The 26421-nt window shown below is 39.4% G+C and overlaps 1 long non-coding RNA gene across 1 annotated transcript; it reads right to left on the reverse strand.

Moving 5' to 3' along the window:
• Positions 1-24829: 24829 nt before the first annotated feature.
• Positions 24830-26034, reverse strand: LOC126582038 (uncharacterized). The gene is made up of 2 exons (XR_007609258.1): positions 25854-26034; positions 24830-25362 (listed from the first exon to the last, which is right to left on the reverse strand). It is a non-coding gene; the product is annotated as an uncharacterized LOC126582038 (long non-coding RNA).
• Positions 26035-26421: the final 387 nt, after the last annotated feature.

Raw genomic sequence — 26421 nt, forward strand, 5'->3', positions numbered from 1 at the left:
TGCACATAATCTAAGGTCACCCACCAGTCGGAATCTCACTAACACTCTCGCGACTGGCCTGTCGTACCCACTCCGCGTGGACTGTACGACTATCATCTACTTGGATCCAAGATGAGCGTGCGATGCGGTGAATACTATAAGCACTAAACTATGGTGCAGGATTTGAGCTCAATATACATCAACATCATCATAACAGAAATAAATACTCACCTGTGCGTCCACCGCACCATTTCATACATATGCATCATATATTAATTCATACCTGTGCGTCCACCGCACCAATTCATACATATGCATCATATATTAATTCATGCATGGCATTTCAACTCACATTTCTATATACTTTTCATATCAATTCTATGCATGGTATTTCACTTCCCGTTTTTCCACATAACTCATATGCATTTCATTTTAAACATATTTTCATTTCAATTCAATTTCTGGGAAACGTCAAGTATATATATATATGGAAAACAAAACTGCCCACTCACAGATTACATCGACGTCTCGTAAGTCCCTGAGCATCCCTTGGCCATGCCCGATGCCCGCATAAGCCTCACCTATACAAAAGTAACCAATTTGGCGTTATTTAACGCCTAACCCAATTCTTAGCTAACAACTCCTCATATATTGCTCAAATTGGGTATATGAATATACCACCGTGACCTACACAACCTCAGGATCATCCCCATATTTTTAAAATAATTTTTGGAGGTCTCACGCGCCCCCACGCACCTGACGTGGCACGGACCTACGCGCCCCCCACGCGCGGCCACGTGCCATGCACACTGACGGCACAGTAACGGCAGTTAGGGAATATTCCGTTAAATCCTAGCATATTCCGTTAAATAATTAACGGCGTCAGTCACGCCGTTAGCATATTCCATCAAAACTGACAGAATATTCCCTGTCTTCTTTCAAACTTGCTATTCTCCTTCGTTTTTCATCCATTTTTCACATAATTTATACCAAATTGAAGTCCTAAACATCTACTATCGCGTTGGACTAGTTTTAAGGCCTAAAAACAACGAGATCATACCTTTCCAATAATTCCAAAATCCGGCCAAACTCGAACCAAGTGATCCCGACGTCCATTTTGTTCAAACGAGGCACTCCGAGCCTCCTCGTGACCTCCTTAAGCTCACTGTGAGCTTGTTTTAGCCTAAAACGTAGTCATTTAGAAGATCATGAATAGTGCCATTTCACGGGGCTTTAAAAACTAGGGTTTTTCGAAATGAAACTCACCTGAATTTGGTATCCCCGTGTTCGTGAAGTCCTCAGGATCACGATGGTAGTCTTAAATTGGACGTTCGTGGAGGTTTGATTGAGGTTGGGTGTGAGTCCGTATGTTCGAGAGTAAGAGAGAGAGTGAGAGAGTTTTCTGAGATGAAAGAAGAAAAAGAGAGAGAAGGAGTTACGGGTTTTAGGGAGGGAAATAAGGAATGGGGATCCCACGTGGCCCCTTCTCAGTCCTTAACTAAAATTAATACAATAAATGTAAACCTAATTCTAAGTTCTTATCCCACAAGATATTTTAATTAACCAAAAGTTATGAACTTAGATTGAACCAACTTCACACTTACGCACCTTGTCACGTTTAAGGTTATTTTCGTACTTTCACGTCCTCGGAATTTATAATTCCGGGACGGGCTGTGACAATCTCCCCTCCTTATAGAATTTCGTCCCCGAAATTCCAGCAACCAACTAAATCAACCATACTCCAACAATAGCTTCGGGTAAATCTCTCTCATCCGATTCTCTTTCTCCCACATAATTTCTACTGAATGATTTCCTTCACAAAGCTTTTTCCAATCCAAAGTCATCCTTGGTTCCTTATCAAGTCGAATCCAATTTAATTCTCAATAGTTGCACCCGAATCTCATGTGACGAATCTGCCACCTAGTGACAACGTATCGAACCCAAAATACATTAAGTACCTTAGCCAACTCTGAAGACATCACCACTTGTATGCGACTTTATTGATTCCTTTAGTGATAAAAAAATGGTCTGATGTGTCTAAATCTTATCTTGTCTCCTTTCCAATTCTCGCCATTTCTGTTCGTGGTGAATTTTCCAAAATATAAAACCATTTACCTTATATACTCGATTAGTGGCATATCCATCTGTTGATGTCTTTTGTCATTCCTGGCTACTTTTAGGTTAACTTAATCACCTGAATACTTTGAGGAGACTCATCCATAGTCTCAGGGTCTACTAAAACTCTTTCTTGATCGAATCTTTCTCTACCCAGAAATATTCCATTCACAAGTCAACAAAACACACACATGACACACTTCATGAACCTTATGGCTTCACTTCGGAAACTGCGCAACCAACATACTTAAGAAACTTAGCAGTTCCGTGAACCAATTCTTCTTTCTATAAAACAAATAAGTACCGTTACTCAACCCTGGAGTAAATGTACTAACTTGGTACATTGACCAACTATCGCTTCAAATTCAATCATAACCATCCTATGTATCATGAAACTTGTACACATAATCCAAAGTAATATTTTTCCATTTCCACTGCGAAACAGAAAATAACCGTCTCAATCCAAAGGTTTACTTCTTCCTACTTCAATCTGTTGACCAATAAAAACGTCAAATGGTATACTAGATCTCATTACTTTTGGAAAATTGCAGAAGTTGTACAGTGTACTTCGTCCAAAATTGCTTGCTTTAAATCCTCAGCATTCGGTACATACTTCATACATTCTTGTATCCACATACCATTTGATTCACGAATCATTGGTTTTCAATCCACAAGATGATACTCTTGGCAACATGCCAGACATTAATTCTTACCACAGTCTTCTCACCAAAATATAATGTCTCCATAACTTCAACGCAATGATGGTAATCGTGACTTCCAAATCACCAGTAGGGTAATTCATCTCATGAGATTCCATTTGTCGTGAAACGTATGCAATCACCCTAACATTTGCATCAACATGCATCCAATACCATTCAAGAGACATCACTAAAAATTTATGATTACCACTATTCTCTGGGATTACTAAAATACGTGCATGAGTGAGGAAATACTTCAGTTGTTGAATCCTTTGCTCACAATTTCCTTCCCACTCATACATAACCTCCTTTCTCAACAGTCTTGTCAATGACAAAGCAATGACTAAAAATTCTTTCACAACCATCCAAAATAGCCTGATAAGTTAAGAATTTCCGAATCTCAATTATGGCTCGTGGTTGTTCCAATTCCTCAATTTCTGCTATCTTTTAAGGATTCACTTGAATACCTTAAGAATATATAACATATCCCAGAAATGCTACTTGATTCATCTAACTTTAGCATTTGCTACTTAGCATACAACCAACGTTCTCTCAATCTTTGCTTCATCGACTTAATACGTTTACATGCTCTGCTCTGGCTCAGAATATGCCAGAATATCTTCAATGAAAATGATATCAATTATCAAGGCATTATTGGAATACTTCATCCATCAACTCATAAAACAGCATGAGTATCCACATAGCATCACCAAACTTCATAAGGACCATAACAAGTCCAGAAAACCATCTTATGATCAACGTCACTTATAATATTCAATTGGTAGTAACCAGACTTCAAGTCAATCTTTGAAAATATACAAGCACCTTTGAACTGATCAAATGAGCGTCAATACACCACAATGGATAACGGTTCTCATTCGTTACCCGATTCCATTATCTATAATCAATGGATAGCCTTAAAAATCCATTTTCTTCCTCACCAACGAACTGGGGTTCCCCTAAAGCGTTGTACTAGGTTGAATAAAACTTTTATCAACCAATTCTTTCAACTGAATTTCCAATTCCTTTAACTCATCATGAACCAATCTCCAATATAAATTTATACCTGGCAACAAATCAATAGTGAACCTCATATCTCTGCCTGAAGGCAATCCAGGTATACTTTCAAGGAAGACATCAAGAAAAGTCTAACCCTTTTTACATTATTCACACTACTCCAAACAACATCATTTAGCACCACATGAGCTAAGTATTTTTGACAGCCTTTCGAAAACAATCTCTTTGCTCTCACCGCATAAATAACGGCCTGACTCAATCCACTTTGCATACTTACAAAAGTAATCTCTGGTCATCCAGATCGATGGAAAGTACTGGTTTCCCGTAACATTCCGTCTAGTCACAACTATAAACAATCACTCTAAAGCAATACATACTTTACTATTACTGAACATTCTAAATAAGTACAACACTAACATAAAATAATCTACCGGTTTGCTTGCTTAACGAATCCACGAATGAGTTATTAATATTACAGTCTGCAGCCCGCAATACTGATAAATCATCGTTGTCTCGATAAGTAGGCAACCACTCTCAAAGATATAACATACATAATAAGAAATATATCAGCCGAAGTCAACTAGAATGACCAATACGGCTGATTCAACTCTTATCTCAATAATACGTCGGCCGGATCCACTCCGCGTGGTCGGTACGGCCGAGCTTATAACTCACCAATTTCTCATGTGTCAGTCGAATCCACTTCTCATGGTCTATACGGCTGAACATATAACTCATCAAATCTCTCTGTACTCACGGTCAATCCGACCAACTACTAAGTCCATAACTCTGCTGAATCGACACTATGATCTCATGGAAAATTGTTGAGTACAACTAATTCTAGGGACGATTCACAATTATGTGTCCCCTCTGTTCACATAAACACATTCATTAATTTCACATTTCTCAAAGTGTTAATTTTGTACCTGCTGCACAAGGTACATTTCCTTTACTCGAGACACCTTGTCTCAAATATCTGGGATTACCAGTATATCCATCACTTTTACTCTGACCAGCGACATTAAAACCTCAGCTGGAAGAATTAACTCTAGCTTCACTTCTTTCGAAGCTCTGAATCTTTCTATATCCTTGATATGACGAATCATTAACTTTATCGTCTTCTTTTGATTCCCATTCATTTCTTATTCTTCTTTATTCTCGTTGCTCATGTTCTCAGAGTCCTCAAGACTCAACAGCATCTCGTATATTCCTGGTAAGATGTACAATAGATAGTGATCACCCCAAAAATACCACTTCCTTTTGTCACCCAGCCTAAAAACAACATAACACCTCCACCAAATTAACAACAATATCTGGATGGAACAAGGCAAGTCTGAAAACTTTCTATAATATCCCTCGATCATCACCTTCCTTGTCTCATATTTGTAAACTCTTGTTTACTACCATCGATAAATGCCAGAGGGATAAACTTTTCCTTAAACAATTTTAGATCGGTTGTTCCTCCGGTGACAACAAATCATACTCCTGTTTCCATCAGGATACACGTTCATAACTCAAACCAGGTAGTCGTCTCGACCCACCTGTCAGAAGGAAATTTCCTTTGACTTGCATAATCTGAAACATCTTTTCCAAATGGTTAAACCGTTACTTCGTTCCCTCAGGTTCATCATTCCATAAGGTGATTCAAATTCAACTCATAACCCGTCTTAAAATGTCCCTTTTTATAATAGACTGAATCACCATAATAATAGTTTTCCCTAAACCGCTATATTAGGGAGACTAAATTCCTCTAACTACGTGGTTTGCTACGAGGCGGTGTAGTTCTGACAGAATTCACTAGAACTTCTCAAACTGTCCAAGATTGCAACCATGCTCTGATACCAACTGACACACCCCGTCCCGAAGGAGGGCATGCTGGCCGTCACGTGAGAGTGACGTAACCATTTGCACAGTACGGAAGCTTTAAGATACAATTTATAAGTTGATACACCCGAAGGTGAGTCCTAATTTTGTCCAATCTGTCAGAACACCGTCGAATTCCTCGTAGTCACCACACCTTTGTGATTCCTGAACCTGGAGGGGCGCAAAACCAAAATTGAGTGGGTCAGTAAAACAATTATTTTCCAAATCCAAACATTTCTCAAAATGTTGTAACCCCTCTCCGTAAAACCTGTATACTTTCCCAGAAATATAAAATATAAATATACATATATATTCTCAATACTTCAAGTCATTAACTCAACATTTTCATCATAATTATGCCATGCCACATCATCTCAACAGTAATAAGGTATGAATGCATCAACATAATCATATCAGGTGCAAGAAAGTAATCAACCGTAGGCCCTCTAATAGCCCTGTACGGTTGAACCTAGAGCTCAAAATCTATCACTCTCACTCTGCCGGAGTCACTCCGCGTGACCTGTCCGGCCTTCTGCACATAAGTTACGCTCTAGTGCTTCTCATAAATCATCTGTGCACATAATCTAAGGTCACCCACCAGTCGGAATCTCACTAACACTCTCGCGACTGGCCTGTCGTACCCACTCCGCGTGGACTGTACGACTATCATCTACTTGGATCCAAGATGAGCGTGCGATGCGGTGAATACTATAAGCACTAAACTATGGTGCAGGATTTGAGCTCAATATACATCAACATCATCATAACAGAAATAAATACTCACCTGTGCGTCCACCGCACCATTTCATACATATGCATCATATATTAATTCATACCTGTGCGTCCACCGCACCAATTCATACATATGCATCATATATTAATTCATGCATGGCATTTCAACTCACATTTCTATATACTTTTCATATCAATTCTATGCATGGTATTTCACTTCCCGTTTTTCCACATAACTCATATGCATTTCATTTTAAACATATTTTCATTTCAATTCAATTTCTGGGAAACGTCAAGTATATATATATATGGAAAACAAAACTGCCCACTCACAGATTACATCGACGTCTCGTAAGTCCCTGAGCATCCCTTGGCCATGCCCGATGCCCGCATAAGCCTCACCTATACAAAAGTAACCAATTTGGCGTTATTTAACGCCTAACCCAATTCTTAGCTAACAACTCCTCATATATTGCTCAAATTGGGTATATGAATATACCACCGTGACCTACACAACCTCAGGATCATCCCCATATTTTTAAAATAATTTTTGGAGGTCTCACGCGCCCCCACGCGCCTGACGTGGCACGGACCTACGCGCCCCCCACGCGCGGCCACGTGCCATGCACACTGACGGCACAGTAACGGCAGTTAGGGAATATTCCGTTAAATCCTAGCATATTCCGTTAAATAATTAACGGCGTCAGTCACGCCGTTAGCATATTCCGTCAAAACTGACAGAATATTCCCTGTCTTCTTTCAAACTTGCTATTCTCCTTCGTTTTTCATCCATTTTTCACATAATTTATACCAAATTGAAGTCCTAAACATCTACTATCGCGTTGGACTAGTTTTAAGGCCTAAAAACAACGAGATCATACCTTTCCAATAATTCCAAAATCCGGCCAAACTCGAACCAAGTGATCCCGACGTCCATTTTGTTCAAACGAGGCACTCCGAGCCTCCTCGTGACCTCCTTAAGCTCACTGTGAGCTTGTTTTAGCCTAAAACGTAGTCATTTAGAAGATCATGAACAGTGCCATTTCACGGGGCTTTAAAAACTAGGGTTTTTCGAAATGAAACTCACCTGAATTTGGTATCCCCGTGTTCGTGAAGTCCTCAGGATCACGATGGTAGTCTTAAATTGGACGTTCGTGGAGGTTTGATTGAGGTTGGGTGTGAGTCCGTATGTTCGAGAGTAAGAGAGAGAGTGAGAGAGTTTTCTGAGATGAAAGAAGAAAAAGAGAGAGAAGGAGTTACGGGTTTTAGGGAGGGAAATAAGGAATGGGGATCCCACGTGGCCCCTTCTCAGTCCTTAACTAAAATTAATACAATAAATGTAAACCTAATTCTAAGTTCTTATCCCACAAGATATTTTAATTAACCAAAAGTTATGAACTTAGATTGAACCAACTTCACACTTACGCACCTTGTCACGTTTAAGGTTATTTTCGTACTTTCACGTCCTCGGAATTTATAATTCCGGGACGGGCTGTGACACTAATCTCAGGAACCATTTTAGCTAAAAAACCTTAAAAAGAAACTTAAATTAGTGATTGCCTTGGCTTCCGATTAGAAAGGAAAATGAAACTCAAGCTTGATAAAGGGTTTCATTCCCCTTGTAGCCCAAAATTGAAAATTAACCCACAACTTTGAGCCCAACATCTTTTCTAACTTTAAGTCCAGAATGGTCCACCCAAGTACATTTTTCTTTGGATTGGGTCATGTGAAGTGGATAGAGGTTGGTTCCTTATTAAGAGGGTCAGAAATGAAAATAGCTTATCATTTAGTGCTTTTGGTTGCTACTTGCACCCAATAACTTCACACTCACTTCAAAACTAAATTTGCACCAAGGCAATCTCTATTGGAGAGGCAAAGAACAATTAGTATTTGACTCTAATATTTCCTCCCATGATATTACTTTTCTCATCCAAATTTGCTCTAGAGGATGGGGTTCACTGAGCCCGTTCGCCACCAACCCATGGTGTTCTGACGAGGATGAAGAGAGAGAACTATGAAAAAATATAGCCCCCCACCTTGAATCTAGAGGCAGGTTACTGGTACTGGTTTTGCGCGCCACAACTTTATCTCAACTTTTTTTTTTCGTTAATAATTTTTTTGGTTTTTATTTCAGTCAAAGGGTATTTTTGGTATATTAAAATTAAGGTTGGTGTTTAGAGAAAATTGAAAATGATTGTCCAATGAAATTGGGTGTCCAAAAATAAAATTTGGGTGTAAACAAAATCTTCCTTTTCCTAAAGTAGAGATTGTTAGGACCAAGATTATCAACTTATTTAACCCTCAAAAGATAAAAAGATTGGAAAACTAACGAAAAATGTTTGGAAACTTTGAGTTTTAACGATAAAGACGAAATAAAGGGTAAAATGAGTAGTACATGATTGATTTTTTAGTGTAAAAATATGATTTTTTGTTAAAGTAAACAGTACCAGAAACTTTTCGTTAAAGTTCTCTAAAAAGATTTACCTAACTAAAGAGCCCAACTGTGAGTTACGAGGACACAAGGGAGATGTGTGTGATACTTTCATTGTCGAGTGTGTGTTGTTGAAATAGCTGGACTTGAATCAATTTATCTCTCAAAAGACAAAATAAAAAAGAGAAAAATATAGAAAAAGAACCACCGCCCACCCCCACCCTTACAGTCTGACAATCTCCCACCATAGTCGAACCCAGCCTCCAAGCCGACAACCATCTATTGCTTTCGTCCCTCCCCTTTGTTTCTTTTCCTTCTCACATATCTGTTTGATAATAATGTAATGGTTTAGTGGTCATATGTGCAATTGAATCTTTATAAGATTTTATTTGCGAATGATTGATCTGCCTCCTACTCTTCAATCTTAAAAAATTTCAAGTTAAGGACATCAAAGTGTGTCCAAATTGAGGTTACATTTACACGAAAAGAAAAAAAAAGATAAATGGGAGAGATGAGGAGACTAGAGAGGAGGGAAAATAGAGGGAGGGGGGACGGTGCGTCGGCTGCGACGGAAAGAGGCATCGCTAGTTAGGGTATGCTTTACTTAGTCGGGCTGTTGGGTGTGAGTCGTTCTTTTTTTTCTTTTCTTTTTCTCTTTTCTCTTTTCTCTTTTTTCTATCATTTTTATTTTTAGGTTTTTATTTTTTTTAGTACATCGATATTTTTATATTAGGAGGAGGGAGAGTTCGGCTAAACTACATAATGGGCAACCTAATTTGGTATCGAATTTGCAATCTACGAGATTTAAACCTAAGACCTCTCATTTCTAAACCAATAACAATATTACCAGATCGTAGTATTGAATGACATATTTAGTTTTATATTCAAAGAATGATTAAACTAGGTTCTAAATCCAGTTGTGAAAATAAAGAACAGATGGCAACAGCACGAGTGACGTGGTGATACCATATCGCCTAATAATTTCTCATGAAATACAGAGATAGTTGCCCCAAATCCTCAAGAGCTTAGTTCCATTAACATCATCTTTTCGGGGTTTTTTTCTTTCTAGAATTCAACTAGAGACGTCTTTTGACAATAAGCAAAGTCTCATTAAACTAACAACTAGTTGGTGGCCTGATATGTAACATCCCACATCGTTCAGGGGAGTGAATCATGTAAGCCTTATGTGTATATTCTCATCTCTTCTTAGCACGAGGCCTTTTCATTTCACGTTAGACTCGTTTTATTGGCATATCCTCATAGTACTCATTGCTACGAACTCGTGGGCGTAAGCGGAACGCAATTTGGAGTTATAACGAAGGAAATATTAACATTTAAAGTCGAGGGCATTTTAGTAAATTAATTAGTTTCAGGAAAACACCAGACTTTTGGAGAAAAATTTGGAATGCCATGTGTGTGGCCCTGATTTAAAGAAAGGTGATGATGGGCGCTGGAGATAAAGGATAAAGGAGAGAAAGGAGGAAGAGTTGAAGCCAATCAGAAAAAAGAGAAAAAGGAAGTGACCAATAAGGAAGAAAGGAAAGGAGGGGAAAGAAGGGAGAGAGAAATGAGAGAACCAGACCCCAAGCCTTCGACCCGTTTCCTTCTTCGACATGACTCCTCTGGATTGATGAAATCCGATGATTTTTCGTTGATTTTTCCGGCCTTCTCACCAAAACTCATCACCACATCCCAGCACCTAATTCTAACCAAAACCCGACGAGATTTGCTTTGATTGTGCAGGGAAAACCACCCACGAGTCTGAGGGTTTCTCAATGTTGATCCTCCAATTGTGAAACGTTTTTGTTGATGCATAAAATCAGTGAGGACTTTGGTACAACAGAAAGTGTTAAGTTTGTGACCTTCGCTAGATTGCTCCGGTCACTAGTGTGGATAAGTATGTAAATGGATAGAGATATGGAAGCAAACACAAGATGTACGTGGTTCACCCAGATTGGCTATGTCCACGGAGTATAGGAGTTATCATTAATTGTGAAGGGTTTACACAAGTACATAGGTTTAAGCTCTTATTTTGTGAGTACTAGTGAATGATTTAGTACAAATGACATTAGGAAATATTGTGAGAGAATGATCTCTATTTATAGAAGAGAGTTTCTAGTTTCATTCTGACATTGACACGTGTTGTGTTGTGATTGGCTTCTGATGTTGACACGTGTCGCACTATGATTGGCTTTTGATGTTTACACGTGTCACGCTGTGATTGGCCTCCTAGTTGGAGGGAAACTCTTTTGGGTCCTTGACGGTATAACGTTGATCGGTGCTCAGTAGTTTCGGGATTGGTCAAGTGTGGTACAAACAGTGCTCCCTAAGTTCCCGAGTAAGGGAAGGTCCTCGGTTGGGGACTTTTAAGATCCAAGCCATTGAGTAATCAAGAAACTTCTAGGTACCAAAGTGTGGTATCAATTTCACTTGCCTTATCTGTCTCATATGTAGATGTGGCATCTTCTCTGGAAGTACTTTTCCACCATCCAGGGGTAGTATCTTTAACCGATGAAGATGCACAAGGTAATGTATAAATTTCACTTGAAGCTTACTTGTAGTTTCATGCTTGGTCAAGTGCGATACAAACCCTATAGTAGGAGTCCCCCAAGTCGCTGAGCTAGGAGATTTGCCGAATGAGGTAACAGACAAGGTAAGCAATCAGTCTTCCAAGCAAGCAACCTGGATTGGAGGTTCGACTTCAGCTTCCGGTTAACTGTTCTTCTTCTCCTTGTGTCGTAAACAACAACAAGGATAAGGAGAAGCAAATGGAAAAGAGATGATATGAGATACTTTTGCTTATGAAGAAGTAACTTTCCACAGGCTTATTCTTGAACTGGGCTGGAGGGTTTTCTGGTTTCTTCCATAATATAAGGCCGACTCAAGAATTTGAGGGTCAAAACAAGTCCATCAAATCTAGAGTACGTTTGACCCTGATGATATGGGATACTTTTGCTGTTGACAAAGTAGTGGACGTATCGGCACGTGTTCTGTTACGCTTGTCTCCACATGCTTCCTTGTGTCATTCTTACTTGCCCTATCTGTTCCTCAGGCAGATGTGGTATCTTCTCTGGAAGCATAAGATGTTGAAGATGAGTACTCGAGAGCAATGCCAGATAAGTAATTTGGCAAGGGGTTCCAAGCAGTCAGTTCCTGACTGGAAGCTTGATTCCAAGTGCTGACTGATTGCTCTATTTCTCCTTGTCTTGCAGGTAAGAACAAGGCCAAAGGAAAAGATAGGGAAAAAGCATGATATGGGATACTCTTGCTTTTAACCCTGATGATATGAGATACTCTTGCTCTGGTATGGCTTGTTTGCAGAGGTATTATTAGGGGAAAAGAAGCTGAGTATTTCGAGAAACTCTGCTGAGAATGCCCTCTCGGATGTGAGGAAAAGTTGAGCATTTTTTTTTATTTGCAGGTCTGCCTGGCTGTGGAGGATGGAGGTCGACATATATAGGAGTCTCCCTAACAATAAGTAGTAGTGCTATTCCTTTACCCTTCTTGGTCATAGCAATGTAGTGGGAGCTGCAAGCTTCACGTGTTTTAACTTTGTCAGAGTACTTTCAAAAAGTGGTCTGTGGTATCTGGAAAGCTGATGTTGCATGTGAAGATTGCAGACAAGCTTTATCTAAGAAAATATGGCTCTCGAAGTTCGGAGAGCGATCCCTTTTCAGTTTTCAAACAAGCAATCCTGTCGGGGATTTGGCTCTCGAGATTCAAAGAACGGTGCCTCTTAGATTTTTGAGAAAGCAATCCTGTTGGGAGTCTGACTTTTGAGATTCGGAGAGCAGTGTCTCTTCGATTTTTGAGCAAGTAATCCTGTTGGGAGTCTGGCTCTCGAGATTCGGAGGCCGGTGCCTCTTCGATTTTTGAGTACGTAATCCTATTGGGAGTCTAGCTCTTGAGATTCGGAGAGCGGTGCATCTTCGATTTTAGAGCAAGCAATCTTGTTGGGAGTGTTTTCTCGAATGTGAGTAAAGGTTGGGCATTTTTGCCCTTTCTGCCTTGCCACGGAGCACGGAGGTTGACACACATTGGGACTTTCTAGTTATCAAGCAGTGATGCTGTTCCTTTACCCTTGTGGGTAATAGTAGGGTAGGTATACCTTCAAAATTTATATATCTAAACTTTGTCAGAGATCTTTGGCAAAGTTAACTGTGGTACCCGATGAGCTGATGTTGCATGTGGAAAGTGGTGCCTCTTCGGAATTTGGAGAGTGGTGCCTTTTCGATTTTTGAACCAACGGCCCTGTTGCTCTTTCTTTTATAAGGGCATCAATTGTGTTCAAGAAGTACATTCAGATAGTTATTGCTTGTAGGAATTTTCCCCTTACTTCAGAGATTTATTACACCTCATTTCTCCTTCATCATTTCTGAGAATGTCTGGCTCATCCGACCGTCGTTTTGACTTGAACTTTGGTGAAGAAGCAGCCATGTCTTCTTAAGACAACATATGCTGCCCATCCTTCTTATCCCCTACTGGTCCTCTTACCGTTGGGGACTCTGTGATGAAGAATGATATGACCGCTGCGGTGGTGGCCAGGAACATTCTCACTTGATTATCAGAGGTTTGTGGATTTGTTCCAAAGGCATTTATTGCCTTTGCCTTCTGGGGTTGTACCATGTAATGAAACTCTAAATGATCAACCTTCGGTGCCTCTTCCTTCTGGGGTTCTGCCTAGTACTGAGGCTCCGAATAATCACCCTCTGGTGCCTCTTTTTTCTGGGGCTCTGGCGACTTCTGAGACTTCTTCTGAGCAACCTTTATGAAGGCTCCCTCTTGTTTGTTTATTTTGATTCATGTATATGTATGTATTTGTAACTTATCGGAGATATCAATAAACAAGCCTTGCTTTATTTCAATGTATTGTGTTAAATACACCAAGGCCTTCTTCACTAAGTTTTTTGAATTTTTCCTTTTGTTGAACCTTGTATGTTGAAGCTTTGTGAGTGAAGCATGTAGGTTGAGATAGTGCTCCCTTAATTTCCCGAGTGAGGAAAATTTCTCGGTTGGAGACTTCAAAAATTCCAAGTCACTGAGTGGTCGTGAGACTACCGAGTATCAAGGTGCAGTAGCATATGGTAGGAGTCCCCCAAGTCTTCGGTCAAGGGAGTTGACGAAGAAGGTGTCTTGCTAGTAGCCAAGTTTCCAAAGTAACAAAACTTCACCATTTTCCTTTCTAAGTGGTAGCCCAAAACTCCTCATTTATATATATTTGTTATGAAAGTTGTTAGGCCCAAAGAAAAGGAAGCCTAGACACTTTTTTTTTTTCGATTTTTTTTTCGAATTTTCGAATTTTTGAATTTCCGAAAATATATATATATATATATATATATATATATTTAAGCTTTGTAGGTGAAATTTTGGTGATGAAACTTTGTAGGCGAAGCTTTGAGGTTGAAGGTTTGTTGGGTACCATGAATTGATCAAGATAATGTGAAGCTTTTGAGAATTTGTAGTTGTCCTCCATTGATGAAGCTTTGTTGAATTTCTTTTTTTTTTCTTTTTTTTTTTGGAAAACTAGAAATTTGTTGAATTTCCCAATTTTTATTTTTTTATTTTTGGAAAATTAGAAATTTGAAAATGTGGGAGAGACAACATATACAAATTTTGCTTCCACACTGTTGAGCAAGAGATTGTGATGCAAGCCACATCTTGTAATAGTCGAAGGTTTGGATGAACCATATACATTGAATTTGCTTCGAACTGTCTTGATCAAGAGTGTGTGAAGCTTTTGAGGATTGTGGTTGAACTCCTTTGATGAAGCTATTGTTGGCACCATAAATTGGTTTTGCTTCACACTGTCTTGATCAAGAGTGTGGGAAGCTTTTGAGAATTGTGGTTGCCCTCCATTGATGAAGCTCTTGTTGGCACTATAAATTGGTTTTGTTTCACACTGTCTTGATCAAGAGTGTGTGAAGCTTTTGAGAATTGTGATTAAACTCCATTAATGAAGCTCTTGTTGGCACCATGAATTGGTTTTGCTTCACACTATCTTGAACAAGAGTGTGTGAAGCTTTTAAGAATTGTGGTTGCCCTCCATTGATGACGCTCTTGTTAGCACCATAAATTGGTTTTGCTTCACGCTGTCTTGATCAAGAGTGTGTAAAGCTTTTGAGAATTGTGGTTGAACTCCTTTGATGAAGCTCTTGAAGCTCTTGTTGGCACCATAAATTGGTTTGCTTCACATTGTCTTGATCAAGAGTGTGTGAAGCTTTGGAGAATTGTGGTTGCCCTCCATTGATGAAGCTCTTGTTGGCACCATAGATTGGTTTTGCTTCACACTGTCTTGATCATAAATGTGTGAGGCTTTCTACGAGTTGTAGTGTTTGCATTGTTACAGAGGGGAAATGTCTAAACCAGATGCAAGAAGGCTGAATAGCTTGATGTTTATATGCCATGCACTGAAGTTGTTGTTGGCTTGCAACAAGACTTTGTTGGTGACTATAACTTTTGTTGGGCATAAGTGCTCCCCTAGTTGAGTTGTTAAGCTTGAGGGTTTTTTATTATTTGTGAATGCTAGGAGTTCACATGTACAAGTTATACCATTCGTCTTCTTATAGGTGGAATGAATGGTAAGTTGCTTTCATCACTTGGTTGGTGGTACGAAGATGAGTTCCTTCATCACCTTTCATCACATTTCATCACCTGATTGGTGGCACAAGGAAGAGTTCCTTCTTCACCTGGTTGGTGGCATGAATGGCAAGTTGTTAAATGATATTAGAGTACAGGTTGTACATTTCATCACCTGGTTGGTGGCATGAAGGAGAGTACGGGTTGTACATTTCATCACCTGGTTGGTGGCATGAGTGGCAAGTTGCCAAATGATATTAAAGTACTAGTTGTACATTTTATCACCTGGTTGGTGGCATGAAGGAGAGTACGGGTTGTACATTTCATCACCTGGTTGGTGGCATGAGTGGCAAGTTGCCAAATGATATTAGAGTACGGGTTGTACATTTAATCACCTGTTTGGTGGCATGAAGATGAGTTCCTTCTTCACCTGGTTGGTGGCATGAGTGGCAAGTTGTCAAATGATATTAGAGTATGGGTTGTACATTTCATCACCTGGTTGGTGAGAATAAGGGCAAAGTGTTTAGGCACATTGTAGCAAGTGTCGAATGACACAAAATATGTTGAACCATTTCAAAGCACAGTTGGCTTATGTATGAATGTGTTGGAATGTATGATTGAACGAATATACTGTGAAGCTGTTCATTTATTTGTATAGTCTTGTTGACATATACTATTCCTCTACTCCGTGAACGTAGCCAATCTGGGTGAACCACGTACATCTTGTGTTTACTTCCATATCTCTATCCATTTACATACTTATCCACACTAGTGACCGGAGCAATCTAGCGAAGGTCACAAACTTAACACTTTTTGTTGTACTAAAGTCCTCATTGATTTTGTGCATCAACATTTGGCGCCGTCTGTGGGAATCGACACAAAAAGCTATGTCGGTTCTTTCTCAATTTTTCATCTCCACTGTAAATCTGCAAAATCACAAAAACCTAGAAACAGAAAAAATCTAAATCTCAAACACTCATCAGCTCTATATTCTCTCTCTCTCTCTTTCTCTCTCTCTCTTCCTTTCCCTTCATAGCCATGGCAGCAGACAATGCAGACCCATGTATAAAAATGCCACTTTAGCTCGCCGTAGATCCAAGTTATGAAGCTTTTCAATTGAATAAAGAGAACCCATTTGATTAAATCCTCCAAGTTTCTCGACCCGCCATTGAAATGGGTGGTCTTAGAGAGTTTTGGTGCTTTTGCAAGGGAGTGAGCAAGTCTGAGAAGATGAAAGCCGCCATTTTCTCTAGTAAGGCTTCGGCCATGGCCAGAATTTCCTGTGCTGCAAATGGGATCTCTGGCACCGGATTTCTGATCCATCGTAGTCTACTATTGACCACCCACGTCAACCTTCTGTCTGTAGCGGCTGGCGAGAGCTCTGAGATTTGACTGCAAAATGGTGTCGCCGCAACTCTCATTCCCTAAAGATTTTTCATCACCAGCTCCATCTTGGATCTTACAATTGTAGGTTTAGATGTGGTGGAGGGAGATTCAACTACCCAAGGCCACCTCCACCACTTGAGGACCTGCTCTAAACCAAACCTGGATCTTGGCAGTGTAGTTTACCTTCTTGGCTACACGGAGAAGAAGGAATTGACAGTTGGTGAAGGTAAGGTAGTGATAGCCACAGACAATCTCATAAAATTGTCAACTGATTGAGTAACGTGGAACCCTGGTTCTACCCCATCCACAGGCAGTGGGAAATCCGACGGCATGGCATGGCAGAAAAGGACTGGCTATCTTTGGTTGTTGTTCATAGTGATGCCTGGCTAGTTTCTTTTGCCTTCTACTTTGGTGCCAGATTTGGGTTCGACAAGGCTGACAGTATTCCATGTGGTTTTGGGTCTAGGCAGCTGTCACTTTAGAGGAAAGCAAGAAAAGCAAGTGGGTGGTGTCAAGGTTGTCCAGGTAGCTATTACGTTTTACAGGAGAACATGTAGGAAATGGAAAAGAGAAAGTAAAAGCAAAAGTAAAAGCAGAAAGAAAAGAAGATAAAAAGAAGCAGACAAAATTACGGTGGTGATGACATGCATAAAATGGAATTATGGGCATAACCCATTGAGCAGAGGGTCGGATTTATTTTTGAATGATGTAATTTATTTTTCTTATATTTTGGAGATATCTGTATAACCCCATCAAAGGGTAATAAAAAAAACGACAAGCCCAACATAATGGGCTGGAATGTTATGTGAAGGGCGAAGGCCCATATGCCCAAAAGAGCCAGGCCCTCTATTATCACCAACCAGGTGATCAAAAGTACGTCCAGTACTACAAAAAATTATTCGGCAGCCTGCTGCTATTAACACCAACCAAGTGATCAAAAATACGCCCAGCACTCCAAAATTATTCGGCACCCTGCCGCTATTATCACCAACCAAGTGATCAAAAGTACGTCTAGTACTATAAAAAATTATTCAGCAGCCTGCCGCTATTACCACCAACCAAGTGATAAAAAGTACGCCCAGTACTCCAAAATTCTTCAGCACCCTGCCTCTATTATCACTAACCAGGTGATCAAAAGTACGCCCAGTACTACAAAAAATTATTCGACACCCTGCCGCTATTATCACCAACCAGCTAATCAAAAATACGTCCAGTACTCCAAAATTATACATGAGCATCACTCATGTCAATCATACATAAACATTCATGACCATCATTCATGTCAACATTCATGAGCATCACTCATGTCAACATCCATGAGCATCACTCATGTCAATCAACATAAACATTCATGAGCATCACTCATGTCAATCATCTTCGAAAACTTCATTTACAGAGCTCCAGCTTCAAAAGCTTCATTTACGAAGCTCCAGCTTCAAAAGCTTCACTTGCAAAGCTTTACCTACAAAGCTTCAGTGCAGGGTATACAAATACTGCCTACGAACAACCGCCACTTCGGCCCATACATGGATTCAATTTGAAGTCTCCAGTCAACAGACTCTATTGACCGAAGACTTGGGGGACTACATTATGTACCATATATTGGGCCTCAACTGGGCCTCATGAAAAATACTTGGGGGACTTAGCCCATTATTAATGTACTGAGGAGCGAGCCCTTATTATATAAAAAGGACTCCCTCACTTTTATTAGAGAGCACCCATTATTTATGTATTGAGGAGCGATCCTTTATTCTATAAAAGGGACTCCCTCACTTTCATTAGAGAGCACCTATTATTCATGTACTGAGGAGCGAGCCCTTATTTTATAAAAGGGACTCCCTCACCTTCATTAGAAAGCATCGCCGCCAGCTGAGCAACTGCCTCGCCGTGATCATCACTCCTAACCCATCACTCATTCACCTTCATTAGAGAGCATCGCCGCCAGCTGAGCAACCACCTCGCCGCGAGCATCACTCCTAAACCATTATTTATGTACTGAGGAGAGACCCCTTATTCTATAAAAGGGACTCCCTCACTTTCATTAAAGAGCACCCATTATTTATGTATTGAGGAGCGAGCCCTTATTCTATAAAAGGGACTCCTTCACTTTCATTAGAGAGCACCCATTATTTATGTATTGAGGAGCGAACCTTTATTCTATAAAAGGGACTCCCTCACTTTCATTAGAGAGCACCCATTATTCATGTACTGAGAAGTGAGCCCTTATTTTATAAAAGGGACTCCCTCACCTGCATTAGAGAGCATTGCTGCCAGCTGAGCAACCAACTCGCCGCGAGCATCACTCCTAACCCATCACTCTTTCGCCTTCCTTAGAGAGCATCGCTGCCAGCTGAGCAACCACCTCACCGTGAGCATCACTCCTAACCCATTATTTATGTAATGAGGAGTGAGCCCTTATTCTATAAAAGGGATTCCCTCACTTTCATTAGAGAGCACCCATTATTCATGTACTGAGGAGCGAGCCCTTATTTTATAAAAAGGACTCCCTCACCTTCATTAGAGAGCATCGCCGCTAGCTGAGCAACCGCCTCGCCGCGAGCATCGCTCTTAACCCATCACTCATTCACCTTCATTAGAGAGCATCACCGCCAGCTGAGCAACCACCTTGCCGCGAGCATCACTCCTAACCCATTATTCATGTACTGAGGAGCAAGCCCTTATTTTATAAAAATGACTCCCTCACCTTCATTAGAGAGCATCACCGCCAGCTGAGCAACCGCCTCACTGCAAGCATCACTCATAACCTATCACTTATGTATTGAGGAGCAAACTCTTATTCTATAAAAGGAACTCCCTCACCATCATTAGAGAGCATCGCCACCTACTGAGCAACCGTCTCGCCGTGAGCATCACTCCTAACCCATCACTTATGTATTGAGGAGCGAGCCCTTATTCTATAAAAGGGACTCCCTCACCATCATTAGAGAGCATCACCACCTACTGAGCAACCGCCTCGCCACGAGCATCAACACTAGCCCGTAATTTATGTATTGAGGAGCGAGCCATTATTCTATAAAAGGGATTCCCACACCTTCAAACGCCACAAGCCGAGCCAACCAAAGCAACATAAGCCACAAACCGAGCAGCCTCGCAATATGTGCTACTTCTAGTTGAGCATCATTTTCAGATTGAGCACCGCCTCATATCGAGCATCAGTTCAAGACGACATCTAGTTACTTCGGCCCACACATGGACTGAATTTCAAGTCTCCAGCCAAAAGACTTTCTTGACTGAAGACTTGGAAGACTACTGTTTGTACCATACTTATGGCCTCCGTATTTAGATCTCGTATAAATACTCGGAGGACTCAAATGTAATTATGTAATAAATGAAGGGGCAAATATGTAATATGTGAGGAGCCCTTATTCTATAAAAGGACCCCTCACTCTCCTCATTGGGGGAGGCCAATTCTTAGGCCTGAGATCCTTAAAGCCTCACGCTCATATTCAAGCTCTCACAAACAGAGAAATACAATAATCAGTGTGGACGTAGCCCAAACATTGGGGTGAACCACGATACATCTTATGTTATTTACTTTCTTGCAGATTCATGGTCGGATTTACGTTGTTCCAAAACCTCTGGTTTTGTGCATCAACATTTTTCTTTGAATTACCACTACCATAACACTCATATAGAGGCCAGAAACAATGCTCAATCATTAGTTGGAGCGTCGGAGTTGATTTGAAGACGAATCAAGAATCATCCTTTATAGGGTTTCCAGCATTTTCGTGAAATTAGGGCTTTTCCCAGCAAAATTGGCCTTAGTCTCAGGCGCCGATTGTTCTTGATGCCTCGAAGTTATGCTAGGGAATTGTAGCGTGGACTCTAGGTGAGTAGACTTTTGGTTTTTAGTATATATATGCTTGGTATTTTTCCCAGAAAACTTATTTAAATGGTTGTATGCTTTTAAATGCCATGCCAAATGTTTTATATTTAGAATATGCATTTAGTAGTTGCTTATGTTATTGTTGACGCTGCGGACGCTCAAGTAAGTTCCAGGTGAGTTTATAGATTGTGGATGTGAGTTGTATGGTTATGATTACCTTTGATGCATTTAGAGCTCATAAACCAGCACCCCGGTGTTAGTGCTCCTACCCGAGGCTAAGGCACAATCCTTCACATGATGTTCACTTCCTACACTGCACGCTCACCTTGGATCCAAGTTTGGTGTACAGTCATGTCGTACAGACCACTATAGATGGTTCCAACTTGTAGGTGACCCGCGATTATTCGCACAGTCTTCACGTGATTATATCACTTGAGCGTACTTATTACACCTAGTCCTGTCGTACATACCACATTAGGTGGTTCTGACTCGTGTGCAGGCATACTTGATGAACTATAGGTTCAGCCGTATAGGCCAGAATAGGTGGATCCGGCTGACATTTCACTTTTCATTCATTTACTTCACCTGGTTTACTTATTCATTGTACTGAGATATTTGACATGGCATACATGTGGATTTTGGTATTTCGAGTATGGTTTTGATATACGTATGTATTACTATTTTCTGGGAAAAATTATACGGGTTTTACGATGAAGGGTTATTATTTTTAGAAAGAGAAATGGTTTTGAAAAGTTTTGTTTTTACCCACTCACATTTTTTGTTTTGCGCCCCTCCAGGTTCTAGTAGCAAAGTTTCTGTATCGACGAGGATTTGTGGCATATCCCAGTACTGGTGGCTTCCTATGATGGTATAATCATTATCTTACCTTACTGTACTTTACTTATGCTTTGACATCGCGTGTGAAATGGGTCCATACCCGCTCACCGCGCACTCATGTACTTAGGCACTTTTAGGTTTAAATTTATTCACATTTTCCACATCACTACACTTTATGACTTCGTCACCTTCCAGGTGTCGGCCAACACAGCTCAATTCGGAGTCCTAGTGGACATTTCGGGTCGGGGTGTGTCGGTTAGGGACTTCGATCAAAAACTAAAAATCACCAAGGTTTAGTCAAAGAGCATTAGTAATTAGGGACCGCATCCAAAGTGTCCCTTATTAAAAACTAAAAACCGACAATAGTAACCAATCAAATTTTTAATGTTCTAAAAAATAAAGCTAAATAGTTATCAAATTAGCCCTAAATCATTATATTACCGTATAAAAGTTTACAACTATGATTTAACTCAATGGAAAATATATTGAAAAGAATGCCACTAGTACTACAATCTAATTGTATTTATCTTCACTTGTAAATGAAAAGTCTTAAGTTCGATTATCGTAAAAAACAATAATTCGAACCGAGTTATTACGGCTAACCCATTATAAAGTTTAACCCACTTCTCCATCTCTTAGTAGAAATAATTAATATTGAACGTATTAAAAATTAAATGAATAGGTTTCAGTTTAGTGCATTTTCAAGTATTAAAAATAGTTCAGTGCAATTCAAATACTAATTGGTTTGTTTCCTTATTTATATATTTGTTTTTTTTACTATTTCTAGTTTGTTGCAAAGAGAGTCAAAAGCTTATTGTCAAAGCGTGCAATATTTTATAAAATATAATGTGTTCACACTCTTGAAAAGTCACCACCACCATCTTCATACCTAAACCTATATGTTTCTCAATCATTTTTCCATGGCTTATTGGTGGCGTGACACAATAATAAGGTAGTTCAAACAGGTGTTATTCATTTGCAACCCTTCTCCTAATAAAAAAGCATTCCTACCTCCACATAATCTCATATCTCCTTCAATATTCTATGATTCGATCTCCATTTTATTTTTATTTTATTTTTCAGTTTCCATCCCTTTGAAAATTACTAATATTATATTCCCTAGGACTTGATGCTTGTTGACGCATTGAGTATCTTCACCTTTTGACCTTTAAGCATGATCATTCGTTGGTTCAAGTTTTAGGTAATCAACTAGGACCTAAAAAAACAATGATAAGAATCAGGTTTTCTTGGCTGATCTATATTTTAAACGTGCATGTTAAGGCATCGTCGTCATATCATGCATGATGCATCCCTTGAATTATATATCACTATAGTATCGATGCGGTTCCAGCATATTACACAAGTTGGGCATTTGATCAAGAACTACATATCTCTACATATCAGAATAATTAAGCATATATATATATAGAGAGAGAGAGAGTAATGTGAGGGAGATTATATATATACCACATTGGTGTATTAATTATCTAATATGACAAGTGATGTATACAATCAACATGATGTATATTTATTAACTGACGTGTCATGTAAACATCAATTGCCACATCAAATGGTACAAAAATATGGTATTCCTAACATTTTCCATATATATATGTATATATTTCACTGTTCTAAAATCGGCCTAGGCAGCTCCTAGGTGGTGGAGGACCGATGCGATTAAGGCCAAAACGTGGAGAAAAATCGGGTAGCGGCTAGGTGGCCGCTTAAGTAGGTTAGGTGAGCTAGGTGGCTAGGCGGATAGGCGGGCTAGACGGTGGCTAGGCGGATAGGCGGGCTAGACGGGTGGCTGGGTGGGCTAGGTGGTTGTTAGGCGGGCTGGGTAGGGGCTAGGTGGTTCCATTGTTTTTAATTTTTTATAATTAAGTTAAGGGGTTTTATAGGTAACCTACTTAAAAATAACCCCTACATGAATTAGTAAATTTTTGAATTTCGTTTTTGGTTTTGGGTCTTTCTTATTTTTGCTACATTAGTTTGTGATAATGACAGTGTCATGATAGCTTAAGATTTCAATTTTAACTTTCCCAAATTCTCAATACAAGCATAGTTTTTATTCTTTAGAGTGTAAGTAGACATTTATTTATATGTTATATAATAATTTAATTAAATCCAACTAGGTACTATACCCTAGCCTGCCGCCCGGCCCGACTCACGGCTAGCATTATTTAGAACCTTATATATATAACCCTTGAGAGGGGCCTCTATATTTTCATATCACGCTTATTTCTTCTTTTGTCAAAGGCCAGTGCAATCAGATTTTGTGCCACCAAGATCCCCATTTCGATCCCATATATCACCTTACCAAGTGAAGATATTGATCCCTTAATTATTCCCTCAAGCATATCCCTTTTACCTTTCTCACTTGAACTTCGATACGAAATAAACTAAATCTAAATCAGTATAAGAATAATGTTACATGCATGAATGATGCATCATACTTGCAACATCTTTGGCAGAGTAATGAACTAATATAGGCAAGTGGTTTCAAATCTCCTTCCCCTCTTTATAAATTACAATTTAAAAATTTATCGTTTTATTAGAAAGGAACTGCCATATCTTTTCTAAATAATCCGTCTTGAGAAAAAGGTACAATATTCAAATCTGTTGATCAAACTCTTTTGATCTTTCTTGCTATGGCCATATCAGATATGCATCTTGATATATGCCAAACTTTTTCGCACGCGTATTTCCCAAAGCTAGCCATTAGAGTTTCTCAACCACAAACCCAATTGATCAATAAGTGTGCTTTCTTTTCCCCAATCACTTCAGCTTAAAAATACTCAATTAATGTCTATGAATATACACTCTTACAACATTTTTCTTACCTCTCTATGGAACTCATGTGTTGATGGATCCTACCTTTATTGGAGGGGTGATACAAATATAGTATAAAAAAGGTGGTAAGTGTAGCATTATTCACTTATCTTTTAATTTATACATGGTCACTACAAAAATAAAAAAATAAAATAAAAAAATAAAAAAAACCTTACCAGATGAAAAGTTTTGTCGGGTCAAAGTGGTTTTCGTCGCTATACACTTTAGCTGATGGAAGTTTGTTGGGGAAGATTGGTCCCATAAAACTCGTCGCCTGAAGCCATTCTCAATGAAAACACAAACTCATCTGGTGAAATAGGATTTGTCCGACGAACAATGGCGTTGGGTAAACATGCGTTGACTGACTTGACCCAACGAAAAGTTCTTGCCTGACTGCCAGGTTTCGTCGCTCGACATCGAGTTAAATAATGTTAAAGTCTTTACTCGACGCAAATGTTGTTAGTCCAACTGTCTAAAACAAAAATTTTAAAATAATATAAATTTAAAAAGCTATACTTAATGAAAGCTTTAAAAAATGTATTTAATTACATTCAAAATAAAATTGTTCGTACAATTGAGTTAAAAAAAACTAAGCTAATAAACCTAAACTACTCGAATGGGTGCTAAGGTGGTTGGGGGAATGGTGGCAAAAGGTCGCTCGAGGGCTTGAGAAGGCGAATGCCAGAAGCTAACAAGGATTGGGCTATCCCAGCAATGTAGAGGTGCATTGTTTCTTAGTCGTCGGCTGCAGCTTCTTCTTTCAGGCGCTCAAATTCTTCTCTTTGGCATACTAGCTCCATCTGCACCTATTGAAGTCTGGAAGACATCTCAACTGTAGGATGAGAGCTTGATGAAGAAGAAGACCCCCCGAGGTACCAAATTCAACCCACTCCTAGGCTGCATAATTCTTTGCCTTTCGGTCGCCCAACCGTGTCCATCAGTAACTGTAGAGACACCTCTGGATCAGGTGTCAGCTCTTCTATAGGCATGTCTAGTTCTTGTTGGGAGAGGCTGGCGAGGTACTCGTCTTTCTTTTGCATCATAAAATTCTACAAAAAAAAAAAAAAAAAAAAAAGAGAAACCAATTAAGATTATAGATCATAATTGAAACTTTTTTTTATTGTAATGAAAATTAATTTAAACATTGAAGGGAAGACTAAGGGCTGGTTTGGTATTGCTGTGCTTTGAAAAAAAACTGCTGTGAGAATAAGCGGCTGTGCTGTGAGAATAAGCGGCTGTGAAATAAAGCCAGTAGAGTGTTTGGTAAACTTTTTTGTGAAAGTGCTTTTGGAAAAAAAAGCAGGATGATAGTGTGTCTTTTCATTAAAGGAGCACTGTAGCTCCGTGTGCTTTGAAAAAACTGGCTTTTTTTCAAAGCAGCAAATAGCAGCTTCAGCTTTTCCTTTGATTTTCAGCTTATTCTCACAGCAGCTTCCAAAATAAGCCCTTTTTTTTCAGTTTACCAAACACAAAAATGACCCTCAGCTTTTTTTCACAGTGGCTTTTTTTAAAATCACCTCAATCCCAAACGGGGCCTAACAAAAGTGTCGTCCGTGATTTGGTTGCCATTATTGACATGCGTTTCTTCCCAATCCTCCACCTCTGAAAAATGCGAACCAGTCGCTTGCTGTTCCACTACCCGATATTAGGGGTCGAGAACCGAAGTGATGAATGTACGACTTATTCTCTCGGTTACCTTTATTTGCCTCCAATTTTTTCTATAACTTAAAAAATATTAATAAAAATTAACTAAGAAAACATCAGAATTGAAGTAAAATTAAAATATAAATAAAACTTACCTTAAATTTTTAGCTCTGAAAATTAGTGCACAACTACTGCTACTCTCCCATTCTCTTTAAAAACTCCTTGAGTGGGTTAGTAAGAGCTACATCAGGAGACACACAAGTCTGGTAGTAGCAATGCAGCTCGTACTTCTACTCCATATACTGCTACTCCACACCTGGTCTATGTACTTGGTAATTGCCTTGTCCTCCTTATCCCACTCGAAGCTGGCCTGAAATTTCATAAAAAAAAATCAAATTTATTAGTTTATAACCACATTAAAAGAGTAAATGAAAAAAAAATTACAAAATTAAGAACGTTGTACA

Source organism: Malus sylvestris, chromosome 1, assembly GCF_916048215.2.
Source record: "Malus sylvestris chromosome 1, drMalSylv7.2, whole genome shotgun sequence".
Taxonomy (NCBI): Eukaryota; Viridiplantae; Streptophyta; class Magnoliopsida; order Rosales; family Rosaceae; genus Malus; species Malus sylvestris.